Source organism: Hylobates moloch, unplaced genomic scaffold, assembly GCF_009828535.3.
Source record: "Hylobates moloch isolate HMO894 unplaced genomic scaffold, HMol_V3 SCAFFOLD_13, whole genome shotgun sequence".
Classification (NCBI taxonomy): Eukaryota; Metazoa; Chordata; class Mammalia; order Primates; family Hylobatidae; genus Hylobates; species Hylobates moloch.
In genome coordinates this window covers 50,988,483-51,000,022 of record NW_026652288.1, presented here as the reverse complement: position 1 = coordinate 51,000,022, position 11,540 = coordinate 50,988,483, and the positions used below count along the sequence as shown (strand labels likewise).

At 47.9% G+C, this 11,540-nt stretch overlaps 1 long non-coding RNA gene across 1 annotated transcript in view; it reads left to right on the top strand.

Moving 5' to 3' along the window:
* Positions 1 to 65: 65 nt before the first annotated feature.
* LOC131380942 (uncharacterized) overlaps positions 66 to 11,540 on the top strand; it is a 162,707-nt gene continuing 151,232 nt past the window's right edge. Inside the window, exon 1 of the long non-coding RNA XR_009209254.1 lies at positions 66 to 142. This is a non-coding gene — a long non-coding RNA (uncharacterized LOC131380942). The remainder of the gene's footprint in view (positions 143 to 11,540) is intronic.

Below are 11,540 nucleotides of genomic sequence, written 5' to 3'. Positions count from 1 at the left end.
AGGGGTGGCTGCTGGTTTGTAACGTGCGTTGTTGGGGGCTGGGGAGGATTTACGGCTCTAACGCCTTCTGTATAACGCTTTAACGGCGGGCAGAGCGGTTTCTGTTGCGTCCCGTCCTGTACTTTTCACACCCACCTGTGAGGTAGGCGTTAAGCGTTATGCACGCTTGATAGATGTAGAAACTGAAGTACGGTTAAGGAGGCGGTGTGAAGTGTCAAAGCTATGAAATGTAGAACTGTATTAGCCTTGGCTAATTCCCCGTCATATGTTCTTGCTACCACACCACAGCTACCCACCATTTTGGGGATGGGAAACTGATAGCTGGGGTATAGCAGTTTCTTCTTTACTTCAGTCTCAGGGACAGACCTTATAAGAATGATGTCTTCTGCACGGCTGACCATTTTCTTCCAACTTGAGGATTTCAGTGCTGAGGGGCCTGACCATACACATCTGGACTGGGCTCCCGTAGAGTGGCTTCTGGGTCTAGGAAGAGGATACAATTGCCTGAGGTGGTGGTAGGAGCGGTGGAATGAGAAGAATGAAATTGAAAAGGGAGCTTGGCATAATTCAGGACCTGTCACAATTCACAAACAAGCCACTTATAGGGGCCTGTTTGCCCAAGCCTTGTAAGTGGCTTAAATTAATTAGGATAACAATACATGTTGACGTTCTGGTTTTTATTTAGGAGAGGTGAAAGATTGACACGTCCCCCACACCCCAAGTCACGTTATAGACTTGGGCATCCTGTCCCCACTCTTGCCATTCTCCATCCCTGTAGTCGGAGGCATTCAGAATTAACTCTTTCTCTGGCTCTGCATTAAAGGATTACAGTCTTAAGGATTGATTTCCTCTTCCTAGGTGCCTGCTTTAATTCTCTACTTCACTAAGTTACGGAGCTTCTGCCTTTTCCAAGTTTTTTGGTAGTGTTTTGCTTTTATGACTGAATGCAGTGTCTGCCCTGAGTGTCTTTCATCTGAAGATCTCCAGGCACTTAACAATTAGTTACTGGGCTGCACAAACATTAAGGTGATGTGTCTGTGTCATTAATCAGGATTTATGAGTTAGGGAACCAGTTTCTGGATGAGGAGGTAGCTCAAGGTCTGAAGTGGGTTAAGAGTGAGGTCTGTTCAAGGACCCAAGTCTCAAGTGTTCTTGGCTCTTGTCTTCCGCCCAAAATAAAGGTCTACGAGAAAACAGTCTCGGAGCTAAAAATGGTAACAACTTCCATTTCTTGGGTGCTTATGATCTGTTCAAACTATGCTAAGAATTTTCCCATTTAATACAACAGGCTTATGTAATAACGCCTTGTTATTATCCCCATTTTACACATGATGAGATTGAGGCACAATTAATGACTTGCCTGGAGTCATCCAGCTAGTAAGTGGCAGAATCAGGATTTAAGCACAAGCAGTCACCATACTCCCAGTCCAGAAACTCTGGCATGTGATACTAACTCCCATTGTTCTAAGGAACAGTGCTGGTTCATTAACGGGAGACAAATGTTCACTGAGCATTTATGTGCTCAGTGCAAGGCACAATGTAATGTGAAACATTCATTCAACAAATATGTGTCAGGTGCTATACTAGGTATTCAGTTAATTTTATTGAAAGAATGAATAGAAAATATTCATTATTTTAAAATAATAAATTGTAATTCATTATTTTAAAATAATAAATTGTAATTCATTATTTTAAAATAATAAATTGTAATTCATTATTTTAAAATAATAAATGTAATTCGTTATTTTAATTATAGTCATTACTTTCAAATATTCAAATATTTGAAGCATAGATTAAATTTGGGTAGTTTGGCAAGATGGGGAATGGGGAGGGTAAGCTTCTTCTAGGCCAAAGCAAAGATTTGGAGATGGGAATGGATAATGAGCCTAGAGTCACATAATAGCACATCAATTTCAACCTTTATTTATTTACTTAGGCAAACTCAGATTATTGGTAATGTCTGCCTGAAATGTTGTGTTGAGGATTCTGAGGAAAGAGTGCTGGGTAGTAATGTCTGCCATGTACTCCAGATGGAAAATGGCAGTTGTAGTGGATGGAGTAATTGTTTGAAATTATTTCCTCTCTCATTCCTGCCCACTTCCATGTGACTTGCAGTATCTCCTGTAGAAGGAATAGATGTCTCATGTCATTGACTTTGGGCTTTGTCATGTTTCATGATTTGGCTGATGGGATGTGAACAGATGTGACTCGTGCCATGTTTGAACACATGAGTTTCCACTTTCTTGTTCTTCTCTGCCACTAGAATGGGAATAATCCACATGAGAGTTGCTCCTTCTGCCTGGGCCCGGGAATGGGAAGACCTGTGGAGCCAAGCTGCCACTTACCCACAACCTGCATATACATAAATCAGAAGCCAGCATTGGTTGTTGTGAGTCCCTTAGATTTGGGGGTAGGTTGTGATTGCAGCAAAGCTGAATAAAAGCTACAGTTGGAGGCCAGGCGTGGTGGCTTGCTCCTGTAATCCCAGCACTTTGGGAGGCTGAGGTGGGTGGATCACTTGAGGTCAGGGGTTCAAGACCAGCCTGGCCAACTGGCGAAACCCTGTTTCTACCAAAAAATACAAAAATTAGCCAGGTGTGGTGGCACGTGCCTGTAATCCCGGCTACTTGGGAGGCTGAGGCAGCAGAACCGCTTGAACCTAGGAGGCAGAGGTTGCAGTGAGCCAGGATGGTACCACTGTACTCCAGCCTGGGCAACAGAGTGACACTGTGTCTCAAAAAACAAAACACAACAGCAACAACAAAAAGAAGCTACAGTTGGATAATTGGACAATGGAAGATAAAATTGGAAAGACAGACTTAAGCCAGAGTATAGAGCGTTTTGAATGTCAGGTGAGCCAGAGCCTGCCTGATAAGCTGTGCTTATCAGAACCTGTTTCTTTCTTTTTCTTGGACACACAGCTGTACCACATTTTTAAGCTTCTCCTTTAATTAATGTGTTCCATTTTCAAGTCTGGCCCCTAAAACCCTCCAAAAAAGATCGTTCATATTTTTTTTCCTGTCTAGCTTGATGAAGATGATCTTAGGCACAGTGACTCTGAAGGCCACATATTAAAGACAGTGGAGCCACAGGATGGAAGGAAGCTGGTTCCCTGAATCATCACTTGGCAGAGAGCTGACCACTAATCAGGATCATGTGTTTTAGATTTCACTTGACCAATAAATCAATTTCAATTTTTGTTACACTGCTAAAATGTGGGGCTTATTTTTTATAGTAGCTACTGTTTTCCTAATCAATACATCATGTGCAAAGGTTTGGACTTCACTCCCATCAGGAATGGGAAGTTAGTCACTGAAGATTTTTTGAAAAAGGGGAATAATACTGTGAAGACAGGTGGAAGTTACAGTTATTGGGATCAAAGAATTCTGAGTGAGAGTGGGAGATTTGGGGACTGTTCTTTTTTTTTCAGAATATAGTTTAACTCTTGTCTGGGGAAGGGAGATGACTGCCATGATTGTCGAAGGGCTCCATAGAACTGGGGAAGGAGCTGCTGAAAAATAAATCCATTTCCCTGAAATGTTGTCTCTTTTCTCTTTTGCAAAAGTCCTAATTCTGGTATTGCCTCATGTAGCTCGGTGCCCACCACATAATAAATGTTTAAAGGAAGCTGGCCCTGGACTCTGGGAATGCTTTGAGGAGCTACCACTAGTTGAGTGCCTACTATGTGAGAGGTGCTCTTTCACCCATTGAATCATCACAATAACTGTGCAAGGTGCTATCCAGATTTTACAGATGAAGAGACTGAGACTTTAAGAGTAACTTACTGGCTGGGCGCGGTGGCTCATGTCTATAATCTCAGCATTTTGGGAGGCCAACGCCAGCAGATTGCTTGAGCCCAGGAGTTAGAGACCAGCCTGGGCAACATGGCAAAACCCTGTTTCTACTAAAAATACAAAAATTAACCAGGTGTGGTGGTGCACACCTGTAGTCCCAGCTACTTGGGAAGCTGTGGTGGGAGAATCACCTGAGCCTGGGAAATCAAAGCTGCAGTGAGCCATGAATGCACCAACTGTACTCCAGCCTGGGCGACAAGAATGTGACCAGTCTAAAAAAAAAAAAGCCTCTAAGAACGATCTTATTCTGAAACCTATACCTTTCCCAATATAACAAGATGCTTTCTGAGAAAATAATAATGGCCAGTGTTATTAATAGTACTGAGTGTCTGCCATGTACCAGGTACTCTGCTGGGTGCTTTACAAACACACAGAAGCAGCTCTATCAGATATTGTAGGCTGTTCTGAATGTTTCCAAACTGTGGACTCTGTGGGAAGTAGGAAAAACACTGATGTAATTTTAGCGCAAAGTTTGATTTCCTTGGGGCTTTTCTTTAAGGTCTCTGGCCCATTTTCTTTTGTCCTCTTAGTTCCTTGGTTGACCTAGGGCTGGGTGGAAGAATGGTTTAGAGTTCTCAACTATACTCAGGTCTGCAGCTCCTTCACTCCGCAGACCCATCAACCCACTCTACTATCAAAGTGTTCAGATCATACTATTATTATATAATTTTTATCAATGAAAAAAATCAAAGTTCGGAAAGATTAAATAACTTGAGCAAAGCCACATAGCTAGTATGAGATTTATTTATTTAGTTTTGAGACAGAGTCTTACTCTGTCACCCAGGCTGGAGTGCAGTGGCATGATTTCGGCTCACTGCAACCTCTGCCTCCAGGGTTCAAGCAATTCTCCTGCCTCAGCCTCCTGAGTAGGTGGGATTTACATGTGCCTGCCACCGTGCCTGGCTAACTTTTGTATTTTTAGTAGAGACGGGGTTTCACTGTGTTGGCCAGGCTGGTCTTGAACTCCTGACCTCAGGTGATCTGCCCGCCTTGGCCTCCCAAAAAGCTGGGATTACAGGCATGAACCACTGTACCCAGCCCCTAGTATGAGATGTAAATCAAGAATTCCTGACTCGAGAGTGCTCTCCTGTGCCCTCTGCATCCATCACAGTCCAAATTCAACAGTGTTACAAGTCTTTTTTTGCCATTTTGGCCTCATTACCTTGATTTGTGTATTAGAGTAGATATAACAGCTGCAACAGACAACCCCCAGATCTCAGTGTCTTAACGTGATAAGAATTTATGTATCACATAAGTCCAATGTGGATATTTGTGGTCAGGTGACTCAAGAATCCAGATCTGTTCATGCTGTGGATCTGCCATCTGAAATATGTGGCTTCAGGTTGCCCAGGTGTCACCGCCAGCAGATGGGGAACAGCAAGCATGTGGAGAAGGCCCACACTCTAAACTTTCACAGCTTGGGAGTAACACATTACTTCCACTTATATCCTATTGGTGGGAACCCATCATATGGCCTCATATAATAGGGGCTGGAGATGGAATCTAGTCTTGTGCCCATTCCATGCTCTATCAACATGGGTTGAATCAACATTCTAGAATCAGTAGAGTTGTCCTGGGAGAAGAGATACCTCTGACGAGAAGACTTTTGATTCTAATCTGGCCACGTGCTCATACCTCTATTAGTGTCACATTTATTCCACTGAAATTTATAGAGCATCAACTTTGTGAATCACACATAAGCAAAGATCCCCTGCTGAAGAAAGACTGGAATTCAGCCAACCAAAATGTTGGTGGGGCATAAGGCCACTGGCTGATTGGTCATGAATGTGGCCGATTTCCCTCAAGATAGTGTTATTCATATGGTTATAGGGTTTATTTTTATTATTCTATTGATAAAAAGTTTGAAAATTTTTACCCCATCACAAAATAAATAGCTGTGTGTTGTGGTCACAATTTAAGTAGCTGATTTCATGTACTTTGCAATTCTATCAGCTTTCTGGAAGTTTCAAAATACTTCTCTCTGGGAAACTGTGTGGCTTGGCCTGTCCCCTATGCTTCTCTGGCCTCCCTAGTGCTATGGGAATTGGGAGAAGCGGGGAGGTTAACCCTGGAGCCTGAGAACGCAACAAGGAAGCAGCTCAGTTATCTTGCTAAGACCTGTCTCTCGTCTGCCAGAGAGAATGCAGCAAATTGGATAGACACAGAGATATTTAGGAAGTAGCATGCAGGATGTGGACAATGAAGGAAACAGGACATTTTGATTTTTAAAGTAATGATTTTGATGTCTGTAGACATGTGATGCTAAAAAAGTTAAACTTTTAGCTTAAAAAAATCACTTAAGGGGGTCAGGTGTGGTGGCTCATGCCTGTAATCCCAGGACTTTGGGAGGCTGAAGTGGGAGGATTGCTTGAGCTCAGGAGTTCAAGACCAGCCTGGACAACATGGCAAAACCTCATCTCTACAAAAAATACAAAAATTAGCTGACCATAGTGGTGTATGTCTGTGGTCCCAGCTACTTAGGGGCTGAGGTGGGGGGATGACTTGAGTCCGGGAGGTCGAGGCTGCAGTGAGCAGTGTTTGCATCACTGTACTCCAGCCTGGGTAACAAAGTGAGACCCTGTCTCAAGAAAAGAAAAAAAAAAGTCACTAAGTCATTTAATACATGCAACAGGCTCCCATGTCTCATCCTAACCTGAAGGAAGGGTCATGGCTGATCCCAGGGTACTGGCTTGGGCATCTGAGTGGATGCAGTCCTTCCCTGAGAGGGGACGTTGGCAGAAGGAGTAGGTTTGTTTGTTTGTTTATTTATTTATTTATTTATTTTTGAGACGAAGTCTCGCTCTGTCACCAGGCTGGAGCGCAGTGATCTCTGCTCACTGTAACCTCACTGTAACAATCGCTCAGGTTCAAGCGATTCTCCTGCCTCCACCTTCCCCAGTAGCTGGGATTATAAGCGTGCGCCACCACGCCCCGCTAGTTTTTTTTGTTGTTGTTGTTGTTATTTTTAGTAGAGACAGGGTTTCACCATGTTGACCAGTCTGGTCTCAAACTCCTGACCTCAAATGATCCACCCGCCTTAGCCTCCCAAAGTGCTGGTATTACAAGTGTAAGCCACTGCGCCCAGCCAGGAGTAGGTTTACGGGTGGGCATGGGTAAGGTTGGCATGGGGGAGGTTGTTCTCCTTTTGGACAAAGAAGATTTGAGGTACATCTGAGTCTCCAGAAAGCCTTTCCTTGTATTGTGGAGCCCAACCTTCCTGGCCACCTTTGTGTAGTTCCAAACTTGCTCTTAAGGGAAAAGACAGAAGATAGTTTAGAAACCTACGTGCTGGGAAAAACAGTCCAGCTAATCATATAGAGAGTGTGTGTGTGTGTGTGTGTGTGTGTGTGTGTGTGTGTATTAGTACCAAGAGGAGCAGGTTCGGGATTGCAAAGGCAATAGATGTTCATCTTCATTGTACATAACATTTGTATATTAATTAGCTCACATAAAAATGCATGGAGACCTCCCAAGTCTCAGCCCCTCTCCTAATAGAGGAATCATTCTTATCATTGTTTCTGATTGTACCCCCACAATCTCTAGTTTTCCTGTTGGTGAGGTTGGGCTAGTCATTCTTGAAAATAACTGGTTGTCCTCTCTTGTTTGTGGTGACTTCCTTTGTGCCTGGGTCAGTGTTGTAGGGGTGGGAGTGGCTGTTGAGGGGCCAGAGATTGACTTAGTCTGGTCTCAGGGGGTGTCCTCGTCTGAATCTATCTGAGTCCCTCTTTCTGTTTCTCTCCACTCACAGATTGTGTGGCATTTTGGAAGGTGGAGTGCCTGGGCACCTAGCCCACCACTTTCCGTCCCAATCTGGCCCTGGGCACAAGCCACATGTTGCTGGCCATCAGCCTGGCCTCTTGCCCATCTATTACAGCCTCAGCTGCCAGGCTGGCCCAGGTGCCAAAGGAACTAGGCCCTGCCCTCCCCCAGTGCTGTTCCTGGGGCCTAAGCAGGAGAGAGTCAGATGGGGAGAGCACACTCTGGAGTGGGAGGCCAAGTCCAACATCCCTTGATTGTGGAAGGGAGGTGTCTGTGCCTTAAGGAGTACTGCTGAGGTACTATAGTCATGGAAGAAGACCAGCTGCTTAACATGTGTATGGGCAGGGGACAGTGTTGGGAGGAGACAGGAGTGGTTGCTGTGGTGTAAAGGAAGACTCCCCACTAGGTCCTAGGAGATGTTTCCTCTCCTCCTTCCATGTCTATGACTATACAAAGCTTGAGAGACTTGCGTATGTTTCATACTTGTGGGCATATTCCCAGGTGGGAATCAGGGATTCCAGTACTGTGGGGAGGGACCTGTAGCTATGCCCAGGTAGCACTGAGGTGGACCTGGAGTGAATACTGTATCTCAGGAGAGATGACTCTGTCCCACGTGACAGTGTCATCCATGAGACTGCTAATGGGGCACAATATAGACATACACGCATTGGCTAAGGCAAGGGACCTTTCACCCCTTGATACGGGACATGTGAATCTGCTATATGGGGCACCATATACTTGGACCCACCCTGGTTGTGGAAGACATGAACCCTCATTTCTGATGACAGTGGCCAGGTCTGGGTGTAGACTGGATCTATGTATGGGCAGTGAGGGATGGGGTGAATGCTGTCTTTGTGAATGGTGTGTCCGTGGGGAGTGCTGGTCATGCCTTGCCTTTACACCCGTGTGAATGGCATGTTCAAATATGTGAATACCCTGGAGAGATGTTGGGTGGTGAGGGGGCGGGAAGCCTGAAAAAGATGGAGAATTTATGAGCTGCTTTTGTCGGGAGATAGTCGTAATGAAGAAAATTCAATTTTCTGCAGCTCGGAGAGTCAATATGTTAAATCTCAGAGAAGCTGTGGAGTGACGGCAGAATGGCAAAGTCAATGGGACGTGTGTGGGAGGGAAGCCGTCTATCTGTGTCTGCAGTGAGGCTGCCTCCTCTCTGTACCCTTGAACTGCAGCTGAGGGACAGAATGGCACCAGATACCCGAGTTCCTGGAACTTCCCCTCTCTCCCTTCCTCTTCCACCTCACAGGCCATTTTCCCTTGGCTGCTTCTTGTAGGAAGAAAGGCTGTCCTTTGTCAGGTCCAATTCTACCCTAGCAATGGCCTCATCAGGAAGTCCTTCTTGTAGTCCACCAGCACACCCTCTTGTTGCAGTTTACTAATTCCATAGTGTCTGTTTACAGCCCAAAGTGATTTGTAGGGGAATTCTAACTTTTCAGTCCCACCCTCACTTCAGCTACTCCATGGCTGGCCTCCTGTTTCTCAGCATTTCAACTTTTCCCCATCCAGTCTTCACATCCTCCCTTCCAGCCTCCTGTTCCCAGAGGCAGGAGTGTAGGGGGAGGTAGGAGGAGGGAAGTGGGGATTCCTCTGTAAGCCACAGTGTCACCAGGAGCCGTGATTAGCCGAGCTGCTAGCTGTGTAATTGGCATGTGCCCGCGTCCCGGGGGTCTAGTATGTTAACAGCGGGTCCCTGTGGTGAGTAACGAGATCGTGCCTATGGCTGGTTGCACACGCTAATTAATTAGTGCTCCTCTGGTGTTGAGGAATGAGGAGGAGCTAGAGTTTGTGGTGAGGGTGTCTCAAAGCCTGAGAGGCCAGCTCTGCAGAGCCCAGAGGTCACCTAAAGTCCTGTTGGAATGGGAGCATTCAAGCTGCAGTCCAGGATTAGGGGTGAGAGTGAAGGTCAGAGATCTAGGGGCCCTGGCCGAAGACAGGGTGTGTGTGGGGTACAGCCTCTTGGTTGTGGATGTCCTGTGTCCTGGGCTGGGCTGGATAGAGGTAGAGGGAAGGGAGGACACCCCCGACTCCCGTGCAGCTTAGGGAGGTCTCCAGGCCCAGGGCCTATCTCACAGCATCCTTTCCCCAGGTGGCCCAGAAAGGAAAGGAGTAGTAGGGGAAGGAGGCATGTCAGATGCCTCCAGCCTCATTCCTGTCCCCTCTGCCTGCCCTCTCCTCACTCAGGCCAGCTTCTGTCAGCCATTGCATACTCATTACATGCTCACTGCGTGGACAGAGCTCCAAAGGGCTTTGGGGCTCCTCTCACCTTAACAATCACTGCTTTCCCCTTGCTGCCCATGCAGGCACCCAGGCTCCTTAGCCGCTGGGTTAACTTTGGGGTCCAGAAGCCTATTCTGAAACCGGGGGTCTGGAACCCAGATATTTGAGGAAAATACGGTGGAAAGCCTGAAGAAGTGGCAGTAGGGGAGAAGGTTGGGAGAGAACCCCACAGCCTCCCAGTACAGTACGGTCACTTACAGCCTCAAGAAGGCTGAAGGTGAGAGGGGAAGGAAGGCCTCCCAGTAAGCAAACAGGCTCTACCTCGTGTTTTCTGAGGCAGAAAACCTAGGCCTGATGTCGAGAGGGGTCAGGATGAAAAGGGACCCCGAGCAGAAGATCCCCTCTGCCTGAGTTTTGGGATTCAGCGAGGTGTGGCGGGGGAAGGGGAGACAAAGTAGAGAAAACAGGCAGCAAATGAGATGAGACTGCGGCGGGGAATCTTTGGCTTCCATGTGGAGGCGCGAGTCCCGTTCCCGCACACGGTAATTGCTAAATTACTCGCCATCTGCTCCGCTCTCAGACGTAAATTACCTGCGAGGAGGAAAGACGCAGAGGCTGCGCACTTTCCTTCCTCTCCCCAAGACCCGCTCAAGGCGCTGAGGGGGTCCTCCCTCCGGCGAAGGCGGAGGGACAGCCTGACAGGAACAGTGTGCACTTGCCTCTCTCCTCACCTGAGGGACAATGGCCTGGGGTGACCGAGAAACCTGGCCCTCCCAAAGTCCCCGGGCTGCCAAGGAGGACCCTTCGGCCTTGGGGCGGGGCCGAGCTGCGGGCCGGGCGGGGCCTCCCCCGCCGCTCAGGGGAGGCGGAGCTCGTTGTGGTGGGCGGGGCTTTCCCCAGGTGGGACCCATCGCCTGGGCAGGTTTCCCCGGCCACCCTCTTCCTTCTCCCCCACTCCCTGGCGCCCACCACTCTGCTGGTGGGGAGGTGTCTCCAGCTCTCGTTGACTCCCCTCCCAGTATCCCAGAAAGAAGAGAGGAGAGCAGGCAGAGGGCAGGAGGAGAGAGAAAAGGGTCACACCTCTTTCCTTTCATTCTGCTCTGAACTTTGTCCCTCCCCCGCTAGATTCTGAAGGGTGAGCAGGTGTGAAAGCAGACATAGGAGAGATGACTTGAAATGGGGCACAGTGTAGGGTGCAGCCGGTTGGAGCGAGGGAGGGAATGGGAAAGCTATGCCCACTGCCAGGAGGGGTTGTCTGGGGAGACGGGCAGGCAGCCTGGGTAGGGTGGAAGGTGGTCAGGCTGGGGAAGTGAGCAGAGTGGGAGGTAGGCAGGAAGAGGGGGTCGGAGGAATGGAGGCGGGGCGGGATGGGAGGTGGGAGAACCAGGATGGAGACTCAGAAACGAGCAGGTAGTGAGTCGTCTGGGTGATGAGCTAGAGGAGGATCAGAGTCGGAGAGAGGGGAGACAGCAAGACGTTCAGAAGCAGTTCAGGCCCTGGAAGGAATGCAGGGAGCAAAGGCTATGGCAGGGAAGGCAAGGGTGTTTGTGGGTCCTTGCAGGGTCCCAGGAAGGTGAGGGTGAGAGCCCCAGAGCCACTTCTTGCTCTGAGGCCGAGGCCTGACTTCGGAGGGGAGCCGAGGAGGCTACCTATGCAGCAGGGATGGGCGCCAGCCCTCCTCCCCCAACCCCAGGC